The following is a 25482-nucleotide window of genomic DNA, read 5'->3' on the forward strand; positions in this document are numbered from 1 at the left end:
TATATATTTAATTCATTCTTGTGAATTGCCAAGTTTCATATACATTGTTAATAATATACGGTATTACCGGATACAAATTATTTACACATAAATAGATGGTCACTCGTTTTAAAATTCTAATGAGAACGTAACTTAAAAAAGCTAAGAACACTTCACATGAAAAAAAAAATATTTTATATTATTTTATTTTCCAAATGTATAGGATGACTTCTTATATGTGGTCAATTATATATATGTGTATTTTTATGTGAAATATTATTTTATTCTGTTACATCCTCTGTCATAAAGTTGTACTTCATTTGGTTATTTTTCTAATGCATTTACCATTCCTTGAATATTAATAAAAGTAATGTGAATTCAGAATTGCACACTTGCATAACTCAATTTTGTATTCTATTCGTCTAGTGCTTGTTGATTGCCTATACTGTGGTTCTTGGCAGTCAGAGTTGTGACACGATAATTATCCTTACAACTTCCCTTTTGCTCAGACTAGAATCCAGATCTTGATCATAGCAATGCTAATATTTCACATCTTGCAATGTTATTGCTTGTGAGGGATTTATCTCCGTTCTTGATTTTATTAGTACCTTTCAAAATTTATATGGTTAAAGTCATTTCGGCTGAGAGCTGCCTACATCGTGTGAAGTTTGAATATGTTTTGGGGAAGAGATTCAAGGGTAAGCCCTCGATTGCATGTGATTTTTCATGGAATCGTAGTGTAGATGATTTTAAACAAGCTGATGTATTTATTTCTAAAAGAGGAATGTACTCAGTGAGAGTATAGTACTACAACAATTCTGCGTAACTAGGAAAGGATATTTATGTTAATTGGGAGTAATGTTTTATCATGGTAGATTGCCAATCATTGGACATATAGTTGGCAAGGGGTTTGTGAAATGATTAATAGTTGAAATTATTGTTTTAGATCCACTGGGTCGACAGTAATATCTGTTGAATAATATATTGAACTCATCATTTTGAAAGGCTAAAAGAAAAATCACCAACATTCAAAATATCTAAGCTTAGTGTCCAAAATTCTTTGGCACGAGTTCTCACTACAAAGATATGATTTCCTACCAGAAATTTGGGGTACATGATGCATGAATATCCCTTGCATGGGTTGTGAGGGATATGCACTTTAGAGATGACTTGCTAAGTGGTTGCTTGACCTTAGTTGGGTGCTTCCATTACATTCTTCCTCAGGACATTGGAGATCTAAAGATAATTTAGCAACATTCTACATGCCAACCACATGGAGGAGGCTGCTTTCTTATAAAATACCACACCTTGGAGGAGGATCCTTTAGCACTTAGGAAGAGGGCATTGAGCCTTAGACAACATGGGGTGGCTTTGATGTTTACATGGAGGTATATAATTGAAATGGAACATTTGGATTATAACAATTTTCATGTACAAAGAATGTACCTAATAGAGTACATGGCTTAGGAAGAGTGTTGGGCACATATCAGGGAGTGCCTTTGCATTAGAACCTTGATTGTGAGTAACATAACCTCGAAGATTGATAGGTTTACCCTTGGAGTGTAGCATTGCACATGTGTGAGGCTAGATGTGGCTTCACAAGTTTTTTATAAGGGCTTAGGCCCACATATAGTCCTTTAATTATTGTATTTTTTGTTCATTATCTTGTGTTAAAAAGTGACTAAGAAGATTACACTAATATTTCTCTCTTTAGTTCATCTTGATTTGTACTATATCTCTCTTGTCTTGTGGTCACTAGGGTTTCTTCGAACATCCTCAAAACGAGAGTTAGGGTTTCTAATCTAGGTGGATATCAATGGACACCCACATATTCCATTGCCTCATAACACATTTTTCTATTTTGACAATTTTTCTCTACAGTTTTTAGGTCCTAAACTTCTATAGCCAATTTTTAGACCTTAAATGACATTTTTTTGGGGAAATGGGTTGAAAGATGTTTATGATTGTTGATGATAGTAGAAAAATGTACTTCTCAGATATACCTTTTCAATGGACTACCATGCATGCCAAATGAAGATCGTATGCCAAAGTTATGCCCCCAGGAAGTTGACGTTTCAACATACCCCATCAGGGCCCACAAGCCTTTGGCGCTCCATCTCATAGGGTTATATTTTTTTGAAGTTTAGGGTTTTTGATTGCTTTTCTATGATTAAAATTCCTTCTAGCCTCATTTTAAGACAATTCGGTGAAGGCATGTACTTGTCGCATCTCTTCCCAAAGATACGCTACCACATTCAAGCTAGTTTGTTTTCGTTTTATATGTATAGAATTTAGCATTTCCCATTTATTAATAGAAGGAAAGTTTCACTGTGTCTTTGTGTTTTGGTTATAAATATTTATATCATTTTCTTCCCTTCATAAATTTCAATGAATGGTATTAAAGCGGTTTGCCCTTTATCTATTTTTATGTGCATGTTCCCAATGAGGTCAGGGTATAAGGAGTTGGGACCAAATTGCTTGAGCCCTTGTAAGGCTATCCTTATCGAGCCTGATGATACCTTATGGAATAATAAAACAAATACAAGGGAGTAGGGGATCTTATCAAACTATTTCTCAAAGAAACCCTCGAGCGACAAAGGAACAAGATGATGGATCATTTTTCCTAGATCCTTTGACGAATGCCAATAGGCAACACATATTCATCAAGTGGTCACTTTGGAGGTGCCATCCCCTTTAAGGTACAAGTTAATTTTGATATTCCTATATTTGAAGGCAAATAAATGCAGATGCTTTAGACAAATGGTTAAATATGCTAGAATGGTATTTTTAGGTCCATAATTTTTTCGATATAGAAAATATTACCTTTGCATTCCTTAAGGATACCCCCATGTCAAGGATTGGTGGGAAACATACCATGAAAAAAGGGCCACGAAGGAATCTATACTATTTTCAATCGCACCCACTTGAGACTCTTTTAGGTATGTCGTTAAGGAACAATATTACCTTGTTGGAAGCTATTAAGACTAGTACATAAGATGGACCGCAATACGACATGAAAGGGATCAAACAATGTTAGAGTTGAAAAATATCTCTCATACTTTATGCACCAATTTGGATATCGAAGACTCTTAGTGACATCTGGTACTCAAGTACTATAGTTATCTGCAAAGATACATCCATACATAAATCAAGTTCCTAAACATTCCTAACTTGGCACAATATACCGATATGTTGTTAAAATCGAGAAAAAAAATTAAACAGATGAAGTGAGAATTTCAATCTACGAATCCTTCATAGAAGAAGAAGGGAAAGGACATCCACGAATCATAGAATAAAGGACATAGCTAGGGTGGGAAACCCCTTAATAAGCCATCTAAGTTTCAAACAAAGAATGCTAATGGGAAAATGAAGGAAGACACAAGAAATTGGTGCAAGTCACATAAGAGCCCCTCTCATAACACCAATGGACGTCACGCAAGGCAATAATTGGTGGTCAAAATGGCACGAGTTCCACATAAGACCCTCTGATAACACCAATGTGTTGCACAAGGTAGTCATTGGTGGCTGAGTTAAAAGCCTCAGAGTCAAATGTAGGTTTTGACTCTTAACAAGATGTACATAAGGGAAAACAGATCATTGATGCATAACCCAGTGCCACAGTTACCACTACTAAGGTCTAGTAATGCAAGCTCAAAGATTCACAAGAAGGTGATTGCCTCTTTCACTCGCAAATGTGGGTGATGTAGAAATTCCCATTGTAGATCACCTGATAATGAAATATACTAAAGCAAAATACTTGATCTAATTCTACAAACAAACTTGCGTAAGCTTAATCGATTATGAGCAATATCAAATAGAACACATATAACAGAGAATGAGAAATCAGTCACACATGAACACAGAAGAATACTCTTGGGAAAGCCTCAGCTAAAAACTCCGATCTCTGTATATCATACAAGTGGAAATATGTTCGGATTACACAAAGCTTTAGCTCACAAGCTATCCAGCTCTCAGTACAATCCCTCAACACAGCTCACAGACCGAATAGACACAAGATATGTCTTCCTACAATCCTCCAAGCCTCCTATTTCCTTGCGCAGTTTCTCCTAGGGTCCAATGCTACCACCTGTGTGAATTGGCCTCATTAGACACTCATCAAACTCAGAAGTAACTGCACAATCTTCAAGGAATGAATTCCTTCTGCATGCAAGAGATATCCTCAATGGAATATTCCTACAACTGATAGTACACTGTCCCATCATCTGATCTCAACTTGGTCTCTGACTGAACTGACATGCATGAGTTATTTATGAGAGAATATTCAGTTATCTGAAGTGCAGTAGTTACATGCATGCATGCATTAACTAAATGAACTCACAATCAGTTCCACAAATTGTTGGAACTAATCTAACTGGACTTAACTCAATTAACTGATCTAACTAATTACAACTCAAACTACAAATCATCTTGATCTCCTTTAATCAAGGGATAACTTCCTCAATCAAAGGGGAACTGTTGCATGTCTTCACATAAAATTCATGTTTGATTTTCTACAACTAATTAACTCAAGATGAATTAATTAATTATTTTACAAATAGCTGCTAAAATCAAATTTGAATTTTAATTCTCAATTTTAGTTTAGGGACTAACTAAAATTGGAATGTATCCCGAAATGCTATTTATACCAGTGCTATTTTTAGCACTTCTATTTTTAGCCTTTCTTATTGCTATTTTCAACACCCCCTCTCAACAAGAAAGGGATTATCAGTCACCCCAATCCTGTCTCTGTGGAACTCAAACTTGCATTTTGACAATGCCTTAGTCAAAATATCTGCATCCTGTTCCTCGGTCGAAACATACAGCAACAACATGATCCTCTTCACCAAACAGTCTCGAAGATGATGATACCAGATATCAATGTGTTTGGACCTGTCGTGAAATACTGGATTCTCATAGAGTTTGATACAACTCTGATTATTGCAGTAGATCACAGTTGGATCCGTCCTCTGACCAAACAATCCCAATAGAATCTTTCGCATCAAAATGGCCTCACATGCTGCTTGACTGGTAGTCATGTATTCAAACTCTGCTGAGCTAAGTGCAATTGACCTCTATTTCCTGCTGTACCAGGAAACTGCAGTTGAACCAAGGTTGAAGATTCCTCCAAAAGTGCTCTTTCGGTCTGATGGACTCCCTACCCAATCTGCATCTGTAAAGCCCTGAAGCTTCACTCCCTCTATCTGTTTGTACCACAATCCATACTGAGATGTGCCTCTGAGGTATCTCAGCACATGCTTTGCTGCCTTCCAAAATAGCTTGGTACGCTGAACCATAGCTTGACTTAGCTGGTTCACCGCAAAGCATAAATATGGTCGTGTGTTCACTAGATACATCAATGAACCCACAAGCTGCCGATAAACAGTAGTAGCTACTACCTCACCTAAAGTAGCATCCTCCTTCCTCCAGTTACCAGCTAGAGGAGTATGCATGGGCTTGCACTTCTCCATGTGGAATCGCCTGAGTATCTCATTGGCATTCTTGCCTTGAGACACAAATACTTCCCCATCTTTCTGCGACACTTCCATGCCTAGAAAGTAGTGCATAAGACCCATGTCTTTCATCTCGAACTCTCTTGCAAGGTCGTCCTTGCAAGACTTGATCAACTGATTATCACCTGTTAAAATCAGATCATCCACATAAAGAACAATGATCAATGGCTTACCTTCTACCATGTGGTGGTAAAGATTCACATCTACTTCACTCTTGGTGAAGCCCAACCTGGTGAAATAGCTGTCGATCCTGGTGTACCAAGCACGAGGTGCTTGCTTCAACCCATACAAAGCCCTCTTGAGTCAGCACACATGCGACTCACGATCGAAGGTCTCAAAACCTTCCGGCTGCTCAATGTACACCTCTTCCTCAATCTTCCCATTGAGGAACGTTGTCTTCACATCCATCTAATGGATCTTCCAACCCATCTGAGCTGATAGTGCCAACATCGATCTGATAGATGAGTACCTTGCTACAGGAGCAAAATTCTCATCGTAGTCGATCCCCTTGACCTGTGAGAAACCACGGGCAACAAACCTTGCCTTATGTTTCTCAACACTGCCATCAGCTGCCTGCTTTACCTTGTAAAGCCATCGGGAACTCACCACTGACTTGTCTTAAGGTCTTGGGACAACATCCCACACACTGTTCTAAATGATAGAGTCATACTCCTCTACCATAGCATCAACCCAGACTGGTTGCTACACTGCTTCCTCAAAAGAAGAAGGTTCGGTCTCTACACACTCCCCAACCAAGGCCATGTAACCAGTGTACCGCTCAGGTGACCTCCTCTGTCTACGCTGAGAAGATGGCTGTCCCACATTGTCAGGCCAGGGTAATTCCAGACTTGGCAGAAAAAACTGATTGATATATTTCATTAGGTAACTATTGTTTATATACATGAATGTGACTGATCAGTTCATCTTCTTGATGACTGTTCACATTCCGGGTACACCCAACCGCTGAGGATTAGGTGTCAACAATTCCCCCCCTTAATCTGAAGGGATGTTGGTGAGTCCAAGCATCGTTTTGAATCTTTCAAGCTTTTCTCTTCCAAGCGCTTTGGTGAAGATGTCTGCAATTTGCTCATTTGTGGAACAATGACGGAGATGGATTGTTTTGGCCTCAACATGATGTCGGATCAGATGATATTTAGTATTGATGTGCTTAGTACGATCATGGAACTTTGGGTTCTTGGCCAACTTTATTGCAGAGGTGTTATCAATCATGAGTGGAGTTGATTGTACTTGTTTTACCTGCAAATCTTCAAGAATTTTCCTGAGCCACACAATTTCTTTCGTTGCTTCAGCTGCTGCCACGTATTCTGCTTCTGTTGTGGAATCTGCTGGAACTGATTGTTTGCGTGATCTCCAGGAGACAGCGCCTGATCCAAGACTCATAGCATATCCTGAAGTAGATACCCCAGTTTCTTTGTCTCCATCAAAGTCTGAATCAGAGTATCCAATCAAGCTGAAGTCGTCTACCTGTGTATACTTGATTCCAAGGTCTTGAGTTCCCTTCAAGTACCTTAGAACTCTTTTTGCAGCAGACCAATGTCCCTCACAAGGCTTTTGCATAAACCTGGAGAGGATTCCAACAACAAATGAAATGTCTGGTCTGGTAGTAGTGAGGTAGATGAGACTTCCTACAAGGTGTCTATACTTTGTTGCATCCTCAAATTCCTTTCCTTCAATAGATGTGAGCTTTAAGTTTTGTTCCGTTGGAGTAGAAAGAGGATTGCACTATGTCATGCCAAATCTGTTTAACAAATCTCCAATGTATTTCTTTTGAGAAAGAAATATGGATTTTGGATGTTGGGTTACTCCAATGCTAAGATAATAATGAACATAGCCCAAATAAGTCATTTCAAAACTTTTTCCTAATTCTTTCTTTATGGATGCAATATAGCTTTCATTGTTCCCTGTCATTAAAAGATCATCTACATATACCACAAGATATACAACTGTTTTGCCAACTTTCTTGACAAATAAAGTTGCATCATCAAGATCAAAATGATTGAAGTTGAGTTTCAGAAGATGCTCTGTTAGTTTTTCATACCAGGCTCGTGGTGCTTGTTTGAGGCCATACAAGGACTTCACAAGTTTGCATACTTTATGTTCATGTCCTTTCACAGCAAATCCTTCAGGCTGGGACATAAAAACATTCTCTTTTAGATCTCCATTCAAGAATACAGTTTTTACATCCATTTGATGGACTTTCCAACCGTTCTGAGCAGCTAATGCAAAGAGTGTCCGGATGGTGGCCCATTTTGCTGTGGGGGCAAAAGTTTCCTCATAATCGACCCCTTCCTTCTGTGCAAAACCTTTTGCCACAAGCCTAGCTTTGTGCTTGTCAAGTGAGCCATCAGCTTTGTATTTGTTCTTGTAGACCCACTTGCAGCCAATTGGTTTGGTTCCAAATGGAGGATCAACCAGCTTCCAAGTGCCATTCTTTATGAGGGCATCATACTCCTTTTGCATCGCTTCTTTCCATTCATTATGAGAAGCAGCTTCTTTGAAGGAGGTTGGTTCAAAATCTGTAGACAAGTTCAATTCACAATCATAAGTAACATCCATATCAACAGGTGAATTAGAGTCATCTACATCACCTCCATTTTGTCGGTTTGAATTTCTGGTTCCTGTTTTTCCAATTTCATCAGGATGGACACTTTCAAGTGTCTTTGTCAGCCACTTTGGGGGACCTTTCTGAGATGGTCCAGGCTGCTCTATTGATTGAGTTGGGACTAAATCAAGATTGAGTCTCCCAATTCTATCAATTACATCACTTAAAGGATCATCCAGTGTTGGATTTTCATGCAGGGGAGATTGTTCTTTAGAAGAAGATTCCACATGTTGATCTAGTATAGGAATCCCCCCTTCAAGATGTGGAATCTGATTATCAAACTCTTGAAATGATTTCGTTTTTGTGAATCTATCCAAGCGATCAAGTTGCCACTCAACAACACTGTCAGATTTGGATGATTCAAGAAAAATGACATCTCTAGATACAACAAACTTTTTATTTACTTCATCATAGAGGCGGTATGCTTTAGAGGTGTTTGAATACCCCAGGAAGATACACTTACGACTTCTAGCACCAAGTTTGTTTCTATGTACCTTTGGTATCAAAGCATAACAGGTGGAACCAAAGATCCTGAGATGTTTTACCGAAGGAACATGTCCATACCACAATTCATAAGGAGTCTTGTTTCTTATAGCATTAGATGGACATCTATTCTTTATATATGCAGCACATAGAACAGCATCAGCCCAAAACATTATCTTTACATTTTTGAAGAAAAGCATGGATCGTACCATATTCAAGATTGTTCTATTCATTCTTTCAGCTACACCATTCTGTTTGGGATTATAAGGCACAGTTGTTTGATGTTTGATCCCATGTTGGCGGAGATAGTTTTCAAATTCATTTGATGTATATTCTTTTCCTTTATTAGTGCGAATAGACCCAATATGAGATTGTGCATCATTTTCAATCCATTTATGAAAATTCTTGAATGTTTGAAAAGCATCAGATTTGTTCTTCAATAAATAAACCCAACACATTCTGGTGTAATCATCAATAAATGTCATGATATATTTATTTCCATTTGCAGAAGGAACAGGCATTGGACCACATAAATCTGAATGAATGAGTTCAAGCTTCCTATGTGCTCTTGAATGTGAATCATGAAAAGACTGTTTGCTATGCTTTCCTAGAATGCAAGCATCACATTGCTTATGTTTCCTAGGAATTGTAGGCAAACCAGCAACACCATTTTTCTTCAATAAGCGGAGACTGTCATAGTTTAAATGTCCAAATCTAGCATGCCATAATAAACTTGATGGAAGTGTACCTTCTTCATGATGAGAAATATATGAGAAATGTTGTGCATGAGTAGAGGTTCCTTGCAGTTTGAGAAGCCTTTCTTCTTCTATTCCCCTCATGACAAGTGAGTGGTCAGATGCTTTTCTTACCTCAAGCTTGCCATCAAACATATGAATGGAGTGACCTTGCTGGCGGATGTGTACCAAGGACAACAAGTTTCTCTTGAGCTGTGGGAGATATAGAACATGATCCAGAAGAAAGTCTGGAAGACCAGGCAGTTTAAGCCTGATTGTGCCAAGCCCTGATGGCTTGATTTTTGACTGATCTGCAAAGTATACTGCTCCATCAACATTGTTAGTGAAATCTTCAAAAAAATCTTTCCTATGAGTCATATGACAGGTTGCTCCTGAATCAAGCAACCAATCATTTTTCGAAGAAGCAAGTGAAGCATTAAACAAATCTTCATTTACTCCAATGTTACATTGTGCCTCAATATAGTGAGCGGATTCAGGTGCTTTACCTTTGTCTGTATCATCAGTTTTACCTTTCTGCTGGTTTCTTTTCTGCTCAATTTTGTCCCATGGTAGCTTGCATGTAGAAGCATCATGTGATCCATTTCGTTTGCAGCGAATGCAATGCAGATCTGCTTTTTCTGCTTGAGAATGTCTGCCCCCCCTGCCTCTGAAGTATCTTCCTCTTCCTCTTCGTCCACCTCTTCCTCTTGTAGAATCTTGAGCAGGATGCTTTTCTTTATGAGCAAGGCAAACAGTCTCTTCAGAAGATTCAGGGACTGTCTTCTTTCAAAAGGATTTCTCTCTTTCAGCAAACTTTTTCACAAGAGAGTCAAAGGTTATATCTTTAAGATTTCCATTTGCTTGTAAAGACTCAAGATAATTGGAGTAAGTAGGATAGAGTGCCTTGAGAAAAGCAATAAGAGGGATATCCAGCTCAACCTTAGTGGATTTGATATCATGCATTATGGATTTTACTTCAGATGCAAGAGCAAGAGGATCATTATTTTTTAGTTCAAGAGTGAAGAGTTTAATCATGAGCTGAACAACTTCAAGTGCAGAATGTGAGTCATAAAGTTCTTTCAGCTTTTGTAAAGCTTCAAAGGCAGTTGAATATGATGAAATATGGTGACTTACTTCTTCATTTACAGATGCTGCGATTAATGCATAGGCTTTGCTATTCTTGTTTTCCCAAATGACGAGCTCTTTGTCTGATGTAGGCTGTACTGGGTCATTGTCTCCTTCTCCGACACATACTCCCTTCCACAACTCATTGTAGATGAGGGTGTGTTTTACCATCCGGGACCATTCAGGATAGTTCTCCTTGCCAGTGAGAACTATCCCTACCATAGAGATGATTGAATGCATTCTGTAAAAAAATGTCTCTGCTGATAAAAAACTTCTGTTGATAAAAAAAACTTCTGCTGATATACAGTGAAGTAGTATTCAAAAAGGCAACAGATTTCAAATACTTTTATGTACTGTTTCTTCAAATCCCTCCGAGGATAATGTATCCACTATATTCCATATCTACAAACTCAGTTCATAACTCATTCAAATGAAAACCATAATATATATATATACTGGTCAATATAGCACACAGCTTTAGCGCACATATAAATCACTGCTTTAATATAGCCACAGCAACACGCATTAATTCAACACTCTATCTCAAATAAAAAACACCGCACGATAGCCATGTTTCAACGCATCAGAAAAACAACGCATCAATCAAGCACCATTATCTTAGCAAAGAGGAGCACTGCGCATCAACAAAAACAGCGCATCAATCTTTTCACATTCCCACGCAGTGGAGTCCCAGCTTCGGTCATTCAAGGGTAAAAGAAGTTTTCAGGCTTCATTCGTGGGCCAGGAGTTTATGTACAATATTCAGTCCAAAATGGAGCATTTTATGCACAAGAGCTGCCATCTAATATGCCAGAGGTATAAAACTGACAATGCTTCATCTAATAATGCCAGGCCTCTAAAACTATTATGGAGTTCTTCAGAAATGTCATTCCAGCAAATATTCAATATAATGCCTGACTAAAAAAATTGAACATGCCACAATTGAGAATTACCATAAAAGTTGTCCCCGTCGAAACATAAGCAAAACCTCAGAAAAGATGGTATCAGCCAATTCCCAGAAATTCATCTCAGGCTGTGATAGTCACACTACACATACAAGTGCCAGACGTTCCGGAGACGGATCAGAGTGGCAGGTTACATCTATACCATGTCAGGTGTGATTTCGTTATTGGAAAAGCTACGGTCCAGGCACCTTAAGAACGCCCCAAATGTCGCAAAGCTGCCGTCCAAGGGAACCGCCAATTTTCAAAAGGAAACGAAGAGTCCCACTGTTTCTTCCTTTGCCGAGATGGAACTTGCACCGGAGATAATGAGCACAATTAAGGAACTGAACGTATCTGTTCCCACTGAGGTGCAGTGCCTCGGAATACCAGCTATACTCGGAGGACAGAGCGTTGGCTATACTCGGTGGAAAATGCAAGCAATTTCATGCTTACGGAATGGCTCGCAAGCTTCAGGCCGAGTTCACGCTGCAAAAATGCATGAAACAGACCTTCCTCTCGCGTAGTCTTTTCGATAGGATTACGTTACAGGCACCAACGCATACCATGTCTGCCATGGACTGAGGCAGAGCAACGATATGTCTGGTGAGGCAATGGACCATGTCAGGCCAGAACGCGCCTGGACCAACAATATTCACCCAACAGAACAGTTTTGGAGTCGGCTTCAGGCAGCTGACACCATCAGCAGCGCAACTTATTATATGGAAAATCACAGATGGAGCAGGTCTGGCAATGAATGATGCTAAATCGCAGGTGGAGCAGGTCTGAGACAAGCGTTATGGACAGAGCGCAGTTATGGACAGAGGCAGTGGCAGTGCTCAGGACAGAGGGAGTTATGACTACTTTTAGAACCTGAGACCTGTGCTCTGATACCATGTCAGGCCAGGGTAATTCTAGACTTGGTAGAAAAAACTGATTGATATATTTCATTAGGTAACTATTGTTTATATACATGAATGTGACTGATTAGTTCATCTTCTTGATGACTGTTCACATTCTGGGTACACCCAACCGCTGAGGATTAGGTGTCAACACACATTCTCTTGCACGTCCATCATCAACCTGTTATCTTCCCTTGAGCATTTCCACCCATCTTCGGAAGACTCAGCATGAGTGGATGTATCCACTCCCAGATCCTCTACATGCGGCTGCTCCACATCAGTCTGAGGCTCCTCCTCCTTAGGAACTAAAAGTTCCTCCTCTGCATGCAACTTGAGCTCCCTCTCAAGTGATACTTGCATGGCTTTCTGCTCATCAAACTTTATATCTCTATGTACCACTGTCCTCTCACTGGTAGGTAGGAACACCCGATAGTTGTGGGGTGTATCAAAGTACCCCACTAATATCCCCAACTCAGCTGTTCGATCTAGCTTCTGCCGGGCATATTTGGTCACATGGAAATAAACTGATGATCTAAAGATCCTGAAGTGACTCACATCTGGTCGCTTTCCGGAAGAGGCTTCCATTGGTGTCTTCATCCCCAGTATACGGTGCGGGCGCCTGTTCTGCAAGTATACTGTTGTATTGCATGCCTCAGCCCACAAATGAAGTGGTAGGCTTTGGTCATGCAACATCACTCGAGTTTCTCCCACAATCGATCTGTTCTTCCTTTCAACCACCCCATTCTGCTGTGGGTTATGGGGTGTCGTCAACTCTTGTTTAATTCCTTATGTTGCGCAAAAGTCCTTAAACTGTTGGGAGACATACTCTCCACCATTGTCGCTATGCAAGGCCCTTATTTTCTTTCCAGATTCTTTCTTTGCTAAGGCTTTAAAATCACAAAACCTTAAGAAGGTCCGATCCTTCTTTTGCATAAAGTAGATCCAACATCTACGAGAAAAATCATCAATAAAAATAACATAGTACCTTTGTTTAACGGTGGGGGTTGTAGAGAATGTCCCACACACATCTGTGTGAACTCACTCCAGGATTGCTCCAGCTCTACTGTCTCAATCCTGAAAGGAAGATTTCGCATACTTACCCAAGGTACAACCTTTGCATGTATTCGTCTGCTCCAGTTTTCCCTTGGGAAGTCCGGTAGAAATCTGCTGCATGATCTTCAAGGCTCCATGGTGTAAGTGGCCCAATCTTCTATGCCATAGCTCGCCAACATCTTGGCTCTGCACCATCTCTGCTTTGGAACTCAATGCAGCACAGTCATCTACCTCCAGCTTGTAGAGATTCTTAACTCAAATCCCAATTCTCTTGGTCTGTCCAGTGCTGATATGCCTCAGGAATGCCTTTCCTTTACTAAAGACTACATCATAGCCTTCGTCTTGCAGCATAGCAACAGATACAAGATTCTTCTTCAGACCCGGTACATACTTTACATCAGTCAGGGTGAGAGGAGCTCCATGCTCCCTTTGAAACACAACCGTACCTTCACCTGAAACATGACACTTTTCATCATTGCCCATCTCGATCCGCATCTGGAGATCCTTCTCCTTCAAGGTACTAAAATGATTCTTTTCGTCGGACATGTGGAAAGAGGCTCCACTGTCTAGGTACCAAACACATCCCACCATGGATGAAACCTTGCATGCGATGAGAGAGAAATCCAATTCGAACTGTGAGGCCAGTGCCTCACCATCTGATTCCTTCGAGAATCCCTTCTTGGATTTCTTCTGTGCACAATTCGTAGCATAATGGCCCACCTCATGACAATGAAAGCATCACACTTTCGATTTGTCAAAATTCTTCCCACCATGGGAAGAACTAGATTTGGGATGGGATGCCTTCCCTTTCCCTTTCCTCGGCTTACTCGCTAAGGCTAGATTTTATTCATCATCTTGCTTTGATGAAGATCCATCTCAAGTGCTTCTTCTTATCTCCTCCTGCATTAGATCCGACCAAAGTCATTCCCAATCTCGCAGTTTCTCTCTTCCATTTACCGAGTCTTGGTAGCTATGCCATCTCTTAGGAAGATCGAGGAGAGCAAGACTCACCATGTCATCATTGGTTGTCATGATCCCTACACTTCCAAGGTCATCCCTACAGGTGGTGAGCTTGTTTAGATATGTAGAGATCGTTTTGCCCTTTTCACACTTGATTTTCCGAAGCTTGTCTTTTAGCGCTAGCTTCCTCTGATCATTGCTATTCTGATATAGATCCTTCAATGTTTTTCACATTGAAAACGGTGTCTCCTTCCCATGGAGGCTCGAGACAATGTGGTCTTGAACTCCCTCCAGGAGGATTCTCCTCGCTCTAGCCACACATTTCATCCATTCCGCCAATTCTGTAGCATTAGCTGCTGCTGGCTTGGGGACTTCTTGATCAATGAAGTCCTTCAAACCGTTTTCCTCTATTATTGCTTCCATGTGATCCTTTGAGGCTATATAATTCGAGTTGCCATCAAGGGAATACTCGAGTCTTAAACCGTTGAACGCCATTGGTGAAATTTGAGATGTGATAAGAATTCAAATTCTATAATCAAGAACTTCAAACTTCGAACTTCTCCCTTCTTTGTATACTGTTCTTTGCTTTGATCACCTTTGCTCCGATACCATGTAGAAATTCCCATTGTAGATCACCTGATAATGCAATATACTAAAGCAAAATACTTGATCTACTTCTTCAAACAAACTTGCGGAAGCTTAATCGATTATGAGCAAGATCAAATAGAACACATATAACAGAGAATGAGAAATCAATCACACATGAACATAGAAGAATACTCTGGGGAAAGCCTCAGCTAAAAACCCCAATCTCTGTATATCATACAAGTGGAAATATGTTCGGATTACACAAATCTTTAGCTCACAAGCAATCTAGCTCTCAGTACAATCCCTCAACATAGCTCACAGACCGAATAGACACAAGATATGTCTTCCTCCAATCCTCCAAGCCTCCTATTTCCTTGCACAGTTTTTCCTGGGGTCCAATGCTGCCACTTGCGTGAATTGGCCTCATCACACACTCATCAAACTTAGAAGTAACTGTGCAATCTCCAAGGAATGAATTCCTTCTGCATGTAAGAGATATCCTCAATGGAATATTCCTGCAACTGATAGTACACTGTCCCATCATCTGATCTCAACTGGGTCTCTGACTGAACTGACATGCATGAGTTATTTATGAGAGAATATTCAATTATCTGAAGTGCAGCAGTTACATGCATGCATGCATTAACTAACTGAACTCACAATCAGTTCCACAAACTATTGGAACTAATCTAACTGGACTTAACTCAGTTAACTGAGCTAACTAATTACAACTCAAAGTACAACTCATCCTGATCTCCTTTAATCAAGGGATAACTTCCTCAATCAAAGGGGAAACTGTTGCATGTCTTCACATAGACTTCATGTTTGATTTTCTACAACTAATTAACTCAAGATGAATTAATTAATTATTTTACAAACAACTGCTAAGATCAAATTCGAATTTTAATTCTCAATTTTAGTTTAGGGACTAACTAAAATTGGAATGTATCCCGAAATGCTATTTATAGCAGTGCTATTTTTAGCATTTCTTGTTGCTATTTTCAACAGGTGAAGGGTGCTCCACTACATTTCATTATCAATAGTAGGAGTCAAAAGAACCTCATCTCAATTGAGGTTGTTAAGTGGTTGGGCCTATCAACGACAACACACCCACAACCATACACCATTAGGTAGCTCCACCAAGGGTGAGATATTCACATTAGCCAAAAGTGTTGCCTACCTTATAACATCAAGCCTTTCAAGGATGAGGTATAATGTGATGTTTCTCACCTTGGAGTTTGTGATGTTTTTTCAGGACAACCATATTTGTGGAAGCATCATGATGTATATGACTCAAGACCTCATGGTGTTATTATTACTTTGGGCGCACAACTATACATGATATCAGAGATAGTCCCACATACTTCCATTTCCTTTATTTATCTAACCAATGCAGTAAGGCCATCTCCCAAACTGGGAAATTTGTCTTCTTCCTGATTCACTCTCAAAGTAAGGAGAAGATTGTGGTAACATCCATGGACTCCACACATGGCTCTTCCACATAGTAGAGGAAAGTGGATAAGGCCATGGAAGAATACAAATACATATTCTTCTCAACCACTAGTGTACCTATGCATTGTCGGGTCAAGAATTCAAACGATTTGACCCCCAATGCACCTATATCTAATGGGCAAATCTACCACCACTCTCTTCTAGAAAATGATGAAATCAAGTGACAAATCCAAGAGTTTATCCAAAAGGTTACATTTGACCAAGTTCCTTACACCGTGGAATCCCAATTGTACTCATGCAGAAGAAAGATAGGACCTGAAAAATCTGCATTGATTATCAGTCCCTGAAAAAAATCACAGTTAGGATTTGGTACCCGATTCCTTGGATTGATGACTTTCTTGACCAGATCAAGGGGGCCAATTACTTCAATAAGATTGATTTAAAGTACTTCTACCACCAAGTCCCAATTGAACCAACTAGTGTGTGGTAGACCGCTTTCAATTCCAAGGAGGGTCTTTTTAAATGGTTGGTCATGCCCTTTGGTTTGACAAATTCCCTAACAACTTCCAAGAGGCTGATGGATGATATCTTGCAACCTTTCACCAACTCAGTAGTGGTTGTATATCTGGATGATATCATAATATTTAACAAGAGTTGGTTAAAACATTTGTTTCATATTCAATAGGTCCTTCACACTCTACGACATCACAAACTATGTGTTAACTTGGAAATATGCTCCTTTGGCATTGACAAGGTCTAATACCTAGGCTTCGTTATTGATGAGTAAGGTGTGCATGTGGATCCAACAAAGATCCAAGTCATTCAAGATTGTTGTCCCTTAAGACTCTAATAGAACTTCACAAATTCTTGGGTTTATCTAACTTCTATTGAAGATTCATGTTGAGGTTCTCTTATATCGCTTGACCCTTAATTCAAGTGAGCAAGGTAGGAGAATTTTTTTTTTTTTTTTTTGGTCAGAGTCACAACATAAGGCATTTTATGAATTGAAACATCCTCTTTTCTCTTCACTAGTCCTCACCATGTCAGATCTACAAAAACCATTTAAGTTTGAGATAGATGCCTTCGACTATGCTATTGGTGTAATCCTTATTCAACAAGGACACCCAGTGGCCTATCATAGTGAAACACTCTATGATAATGTCAATAGATACCCCACCTATGATAAGGAGTTGTATTCCTTCATGTAGGCATGGTGGAAATGGAAACATTATATTGTAGGGAAGGATACGATTATCCACGTGGATCACATGCCTCTTCAATTTATGCAGATACAAAGAAGACTTTGGTGTGGAGAAGACAATGGAAATACTGTAAAAGTATCTTTATTTGCCGAAACTTTAGCCGAATGTTGGTAAGTATATCAGGTCCTACATCGCTTATGCGATTTCCAAACCAACCATTAATAAGCAAGGACTATGCATCCCTATTACTACTCCTATTTGATCTTGGGAATCCATCTCAATGGATTATATGTATGGCCTTTATTCTACCATACGTGGTAGTGATTGTGTGTTTGTGGTCACTTATATATTTTTTAAGATCGACATTCTACCAGCCTGCAAGAAGAGTATCACAACAAAAGCCACTACCAAGATCTTATTTGAATGAGTGTGGGTGCATTTTTGGATCCCGTAGACCATCATATTAGATCAGGATAACATGTTCCTAAGCACATTTTGGTTGAGCCTCTGGTAATTGTTGGACACTAAGCTCACCAAATCAACTACCTTCCACCCCTAGGCTGATGGCAAGAAAGAGGTCATCAACAAGATGATCGTCCACATTTTTCCTATGTACAAATCCAAGCATCTATGAACATAGGATGATAGTCTCCCCTATGTTCAACACAACTATACTTGAGCTCTCCATAGATCAACTAGCCATAACACCTTTTAGGTGGGCCTGATATTTCAACCATTAGGTCCCATTGATGATGCACTACCCCTTGCAACTACACATGAAGAATCTGTAGAAGTTTAATCTGAAACCAACAAAGCCACTGAGTTTATTGAATGAATTCAACACATCCACCAGTAAGTCTTTCATATCATGCAAAAAGCCAATACTTAGTACAAACAATGCCATGATCAACATTGGGTGACACACAAGTTTCAAATGGGAGAAAAGGTTTGGTTGCATTTGCAAAAGGAATGCCTTGTAGGGGCCCTTCAAAAGTTTTGGCCACTCTGCTATAGACCTTACACCATCACCAAGGTTATGGATTACACCATTTTTGAGTTAAGTATCCTCCCCTTCCTTGGCCTGCACCCAATGTTCAATGTGGACCGCCTTCAACAATACTTTCCACCATTGTTAGACACATAAAAAATCATAGAGAAACTAACACTGATAGAGCTCATCCATATTGCATTTAATATGCCACAATTGACTAGATCATGAAAACATATATTAAGAGTACTCACCAACAGAGGATCCAACTATATCAGGTTGTGAAAGCAGGCTAACTCCTACACTAAGGAATGTGGCTCACTAGGGGCCAATTTTAGTAGATTTTTCCCATCTCATGGAGGAATTCAACATAATGGATAACATTTCTTCCTGGTGGGGGGCTGGGGGTGGATTGATATAGGTGGATATCGGTGGCCGCCCACCTATTCCACTAACTCATAGCACAAATTTCTATTTTGGTAATTTCTTTTCTACAATTTTTAGGTCCTAAACTTATGGAGATTTTTTGAGGCCCTAAATAACATATTTTGGGGAAACAAGAAGTTGAAAAATATAATTCTAGGATAGACCTTTCCAACAAGTTATCGTGTGTGCAAAATGAAGATCGTATGTCAAAGTTATAACCATGGGAACTTGAAGTTCCAACTTATTCCATAGGGGCCAATAAGCCTTTGGTGCTTCATCTCCCAGGGTTAGGTTTTTGGATGTTTAGGGTTTCTCATTGCTTATTTATGATGAAAAATCCTCTGCGCTTCATTGTAAGGAAATTCAACAAAGATATGTAACCTTCACACCTTCTTAGAGATAAGCTACTACCATTTGAACTAGTTTTTTTTCATTTTGCATGTATACAATTTTAACAATTTCCATTTCTTAATATGAGTCAAGTTTCACTATATATTTGTGTTTTGGCTATAAATCTATATACCATTTGGTCCCCTTCATAAATTCAGATCAATTTCATTCCTTGGAGACTTGGAGATTAGGGTTTTGAGATAAATCCCTAACTTATACTTATTGAAGAGAAGAAGAAAAGAAGACATGAAAAATTCGAAGGAGCTTCCAATTTTGTTCCTTGAAAGCTTAAAATATATAAATAACAAAATCCCAAGTGAGCTTGGGTGGCTTTAGACTTAATTTAAAGCATCCTAGGCAACCATGGCCCTAGGTTTAGGGATTTGCTACCCTGACTAGATTGATGAAGTTAGGGAATGCTCGAAGGGGTCAAAATGAGTTAATCAAGTGACTAAAGAGGGATAATGACCTAAGGAGCTTATCTAAGCACTAGATCCTAATGAGGTCCCACATTTATGCTAAAGTGAAAGAAGCTCCCTAAAGGTGATCCATCACATTAACTATCTAGTTAAGAAGTGTTGTATCATTTAAGCATAAATATGACACAAGGATGAATCATACAAGACACTTTCAAATAAATAAACATATGTGAATACCCGAGTACAAATGATTCATTTGTGTCATTTTAAAAGAAATAACATCAAATCCATAACAATACCATTCACGTGGACATCGAAGCCAATGGTGGGGTGGGGCATTGAGGTTGGAGGAATTTCAAATTTCCGCCTCCTACTTAAAATTAATAATTAAAATTAAGTTTACTATTATTTAACAATTAGTTTTTAAAAAAATAGGTTTAATATTATTAAATAATTAGTTATAAATGTTTTTATATTAAAATATCACAAAAAATAATAATAATAGGAAAGTCAAATAAGAAAAATAAATAAATAATAATGATAATAATAACAAATAATTAATTAACTAAAAAAAGTCAATAAGAGAGGGTGAGAATCTAGCCCCTATTAAGTTTCAGCCATCATCTCTTAAGATTAATCGCATGCCTCTCAATTTTAATGGTTTCTTTTAGCTTCTTATGATGGAAGTGATCAACCCTTGTGATGTCTCTGTTAAGATTAATGGCATGCTCCTCAATCTTAATGGTTTCTCTTAGCTTCTTATGATGGAAGTGATCAACCCTTATCCTCAATGCAGACATGGTGTTTTGGATTTTTCTGCATGTTCAGTTAAAGGTAAGGAACAAGAAAGGTTATACTTAATATATGTAGCATGCTCTTTATTTCCTTGGTTAATAGAGCGACCAATTCCCTTAATGATGTGATTAATGCAAAAGAAAATCTCAATATTTATTTATTAGAGTAAGTAATCGCTTTTATATGTAATGTATTATTATTAATGATAATATATAAATGTTATTGTTATAATTATATATTAATATATAATGTTGTTAAAAACTTAAAAAAAAAATATAAGAATTTTATAAAGAAAAACAATTAAAATATTTTTTTATATTTTTGATTAAAAAAAAATTTATTAACTTTTAATTTTAATTTTAATTTTAATTTTAATATATATATATATATATATATATATATATATATATTTTTTTTTTTTTAATTAATTAATTTATTTTTTATTCGGAGTCCTCTAATGAGGTGAAGGAATTGAAAAGTGGTTGGAATCTGGGCAAAAAAAATTCAAAAAATCTTGTAGAGACGGTGTTTGAATGTTTGTGATGGTGGAAATGGATTCAACACCATCAAAAACGTCTAGAACACTTAAAATTTTGAAATTCAACCACTGTAACTTGGCTTTACAAAAATCATTGCCGGATTTTCTCTAAATATAACCAGAATTTCTATAACTTTCCAGACAATTCCTCCAGCTAATTAGACTACGACATTTTTTTATTTTCAATTCAATTTTAAATCCTTTACATTAATAAAATCGTTCTTTACATTAATAAAATCATACAAAAATAAAATTATTTTCCTACTATTTTACCTAATATAAGGTTAAAAATAACAAACTAAATATTAGTTATTACTTTATAAATAACAAACTAAATATTAGTTATTTTTATATTTTTTAAATATTATTGTAACATCAACATTATAATATTTAATATTAAATAGCAAGGTGAATATTGATTATTTTTTATTTTCAATTTTTTTCATAGCAAGGTGAATATTGATTTTTTTATTTTTTTTACATTTTTTTCTTTCTCCTGGATGTATCCTTCTGACATTGACATTACCGAGTAAATCACAAATTTCAGATGCGCATCAAATGTCATATGTATATGTGTCTTTTTCATGTTATTTGAAAAAGATGTATCAGCAGCTACATTCATTGATAACATTTCTAATAACTCCCAAACTGTGAAGTTGCTGGATGAGAAAACGTAGTATATCTATCAACATAATTACGGCAACATTTAGAGCCATTAATCCATTCCACGTCTATCCATGATGGAAGTTTCTATGCTGCTTCCCACAAAAATCACAGATCACACGTAGTATAGTTATCAACATAATTACGGCAACATTTAGAGCCATTACTCCATTCCACGTGGCATCCATGATGGAAGTTTCTGCGTGGCTTCCTACAAAAATCATGGATCACACGTAGTATAGCTATCAACATAATTACCGCAACATTTAGAGCCATTACTCCATTCACAAAAGTCGGTCAAACATTCACATAGGCAAATAAAAAGGGAATATATACATATAACTAGTTTATTGGAGGACTTTTAAATTTTTAGTTGAGCTTGTGATGAATATCAATTCCTATGTTCCTGTAAGAATACACTTCCTCCAAGTTATTATTGTCATACATAAAATTAGCGTAAGTGTCTTTCTTGGATTTGATAATCATAACTTTTGTTTTGTCAGTGTTAACAGTCATACCCATGGTAGAGCAGAAATCTTTAAGAAGCTTGAGTTGCTTATCAAGATCAGATGGGTACCTTGCCAAAAGAACAATATCGTTAGCATAAAGAAGAGGGATGATGACTGTCCCAGCTAAGATCGTGCCATCACATCCCGCTTCCTCTAAATAGCCTTCAAGCTTATTGATGTAAATGCCAAATCCAGTAGGGGAGAGGGGGCAACCTTGTTTAACTCTGATGTTACACTTAATATCTTTCAACCACCCCTCATTGCTCTTTAGCTTGGCAATTACATTCTCATATAACCTTATAGCGTCAACTCTCAACTCGAGAGGAACGTTTAACATTATTGTTCAAATATAGGGGTTACTTGAAATTATGTCTCTACGTTAAAATTTTTCTCATGTGATTTCTACCAAAAACTTTTGTTTAATTAAATATTAAATCAATTATAATAAATTTATTTTATTTTAATTTAATTTTTAAATAAATATATTTTTATAAATAAATAATAATTAAAAATTAAAAATAAATTATTTGTAAATCATTCATTTATAAATTATTTGTAAATCATTCGTATATAATTACAACTAATAATAACTACTTTAATTAACCACTAACCAATCATGTCAAATGTTTTTAAATAAAGAGGTGGTTTTATAATTATCAGTTAATCGTTTTTTTAAAAGTTGCAGTAACCCAAACCAGTAAGTCTCCCATAATTACTAAATCGTTTTTAAGAAACCGTAATTAGTATGTCTCCCATAATTGCAGTCAATAATAATGTTTTTATAAAAAATTCATAAGGCATTTTAAATGTCTAAACGTTATAGCCAATTAATCATATTTTTATCTACTTTAAAAATTACTAATTTAATTATAACAAATCTTATTATTTATAAAAGTAAATATAATAATTCTTATAATATATATATATTTTTAATTTATAATAATAGTTTTTTATTATTATTTTTTATAATTATTTGAAATTATAGTTTTTATATTGTCTTCCGTTTCAGCTTTTGTCATAATTAGGTCTATATATCGGCTTTCCTTTGAAAGGGACCTTTCGTCGTCTCATTCTGACGCTGATACCTGGCGAACTGACAATTAGCTTCGTCTTTGTTCAGGGTTGATTCTCATGTGACACCTGGCGGAGTGGGCATTTTTTTCCGTATTTGTTCAGGAAACGACTGAGCGGGCTTTTATGCCGGAGTCTTTTACGTCGGAGTTCCAGGACAATCCGTTTCAATGCTGCGTGGATGACAGGGGAGATCCAGAGAAGCTGCCGCGTGAACGGGAGGAATTAGAAAGGCGTCAAAGAGAAGGTTGAAATTTAGAAGCTTTGAATTTATAAGCTTTGATTGATTTTTACTTGGCCTGGTGTTGATTTTTACATTGATTAATGTTTATCAGAGCAAGCAAGGCTTCAAGAAGAGGCAAAAGCAGCAGAATTTGCTCGTAAGCAAGCTGAAGCAGAAGCTGCGGCTGAAGCTAAACGGAAGTCGGAGATTGAGCGTGAAGCTGCACGCTTGGAATTACAGCATGTTTTTGAGTCCTTTCTGTTTTATTTAGTATTCTCTCTTCTTGTTATCACAATTTTTGCCTTGCAAGCTTCAGGTAGCACGAGCCCAATAAACAAAAGAAGTCAGTATTCATGAGTTTATAAACCTTGCATTATAAACACACGGCAGATGGAGAAAACTGTTGAGCTCGATGAAAACACTCAACTACTCAAGGATCTGGAGATGCTGAGATCTTCTCAACCTGATCACGTTCCCAGTTCAGTGGATGAGACATGTTCTGTTAATTCTCAAGATGGACTGACACCCCTTGCGTTGCAGGGCAGGAATTGTTTGGAGCAATTCGGTTTGTTCATGAGAAATGAAAATGAAGAGGAGGAAGAGGCTACTGCTGGTGGAATAGCTAGTGGAAATGATGGTGGAATAGCTGCTGGAAATGGTGATGCAGAGGAAGGCGAAATAGATTAGCATAGCAGGCTGTATATTATTTTATTGCTTTATTCTTTTGTGAGAGGGTGAAGTGATTTGGACCTGAAGTCCCTTGTTCTGAGGCTCAAAAATATTGTGAAAGAGTTGGCGGTGGGTACAGAGAGTGTGATATGTTCGGGTGTGAGGCCTAAACTCTGTTTTATTAACAGGTTACCTTTTCTGCTCGATTGGGGATGTAAGAGAAATGGGCATTCCACTCTTGCCTTAGATTTCCTGGGCATGAAAAGGTCATTTAGCTGAAGCCGCTCATGGTAACATCGAAATTTTGTTTAGATGGGATAGTGAAAAAGAAAAATTTCACATTCTATGGGTGAATTCATATATTTCTCTGATATTTGCCCATCAATGTTGCATTTGTACCTGTTTTTAGTGCTCATGTTCAGAATATATACGCTTGAAACCCACATTAAAGATATTTAAGCTAAAACCCAAAAATCATATATAGTCCAATTCCTTAGACAGCGTAAAACTTTCACCTGGCATTTTACATTGCATTCTCGTGTTTTAAAGAGAAACTGAATGATCAGGTAGGAAAGAATGCGCGAAGGAATATATGTTTTAATGAAATAAGTGGCATTAAAAATATAATAAGTTGAATAGTATTTTCTGGAATGTATGGGTCTATCAAGCAATACAGAGAGGTATGGTTTCAATGAAGAATTTCTTGAAGCCTTTGTATTCTTTGAGGATACATACCGAGAGGGTTGACATGGCTTTTAGGCCTTTGTAAGTTTAAGATCACTGTTTAAACTATTTGGGAGCGAATTATGGGGAGAAGGCATGCTCTATGTTACTGCGATTTCAGTGAGAACTAAAGAAGTGGTTATAAAATGGTATTTATAGTTTTGGGATGGCTACCTATGATGACAAGTTGGTAGATTCAGGGGAGAGAGCCAAACTTAATGAGATGTCGATAGGGCAAACAAAATGGCAACCGTCAAAGTACTCTGAGAAATGACTTTAGAAATTTATAGGGCTAAAAAGTGGTGGTACATAGGGTGAAACAAATACAAATACAGGAACTGATACTATGGCTCCATTTGCATCTAAAAAGGCTACTCAATTTCACGTTAAAACAAATACAGGAAGTGATGCTATGGCTCCATCTGCATCTAAAAAGGGTACTCAAAGTACTCTAAGAAATGACTTTAGAAATTTATAGGGCTAAAAAGTGGTGGTACAGAGGGTGAAACAAATACA

Source organism: Pinus tabuliformis, chromosome 5_2 (genome assembly GCF_031772625.1).
Source record: "Pinus tabuliformis cultivar Carrire ecotype Pingquan chromosome 5_2, CPIR1, whole genome shotgun sequence".
Classification (NCBI taxonomy): domain Eukaryota; kingdom Viridiplantae; phylum Streptophyta; class Pinopsida; order Pinales; family Pinaceae; genus Pinus; species Pinus tabuliformis.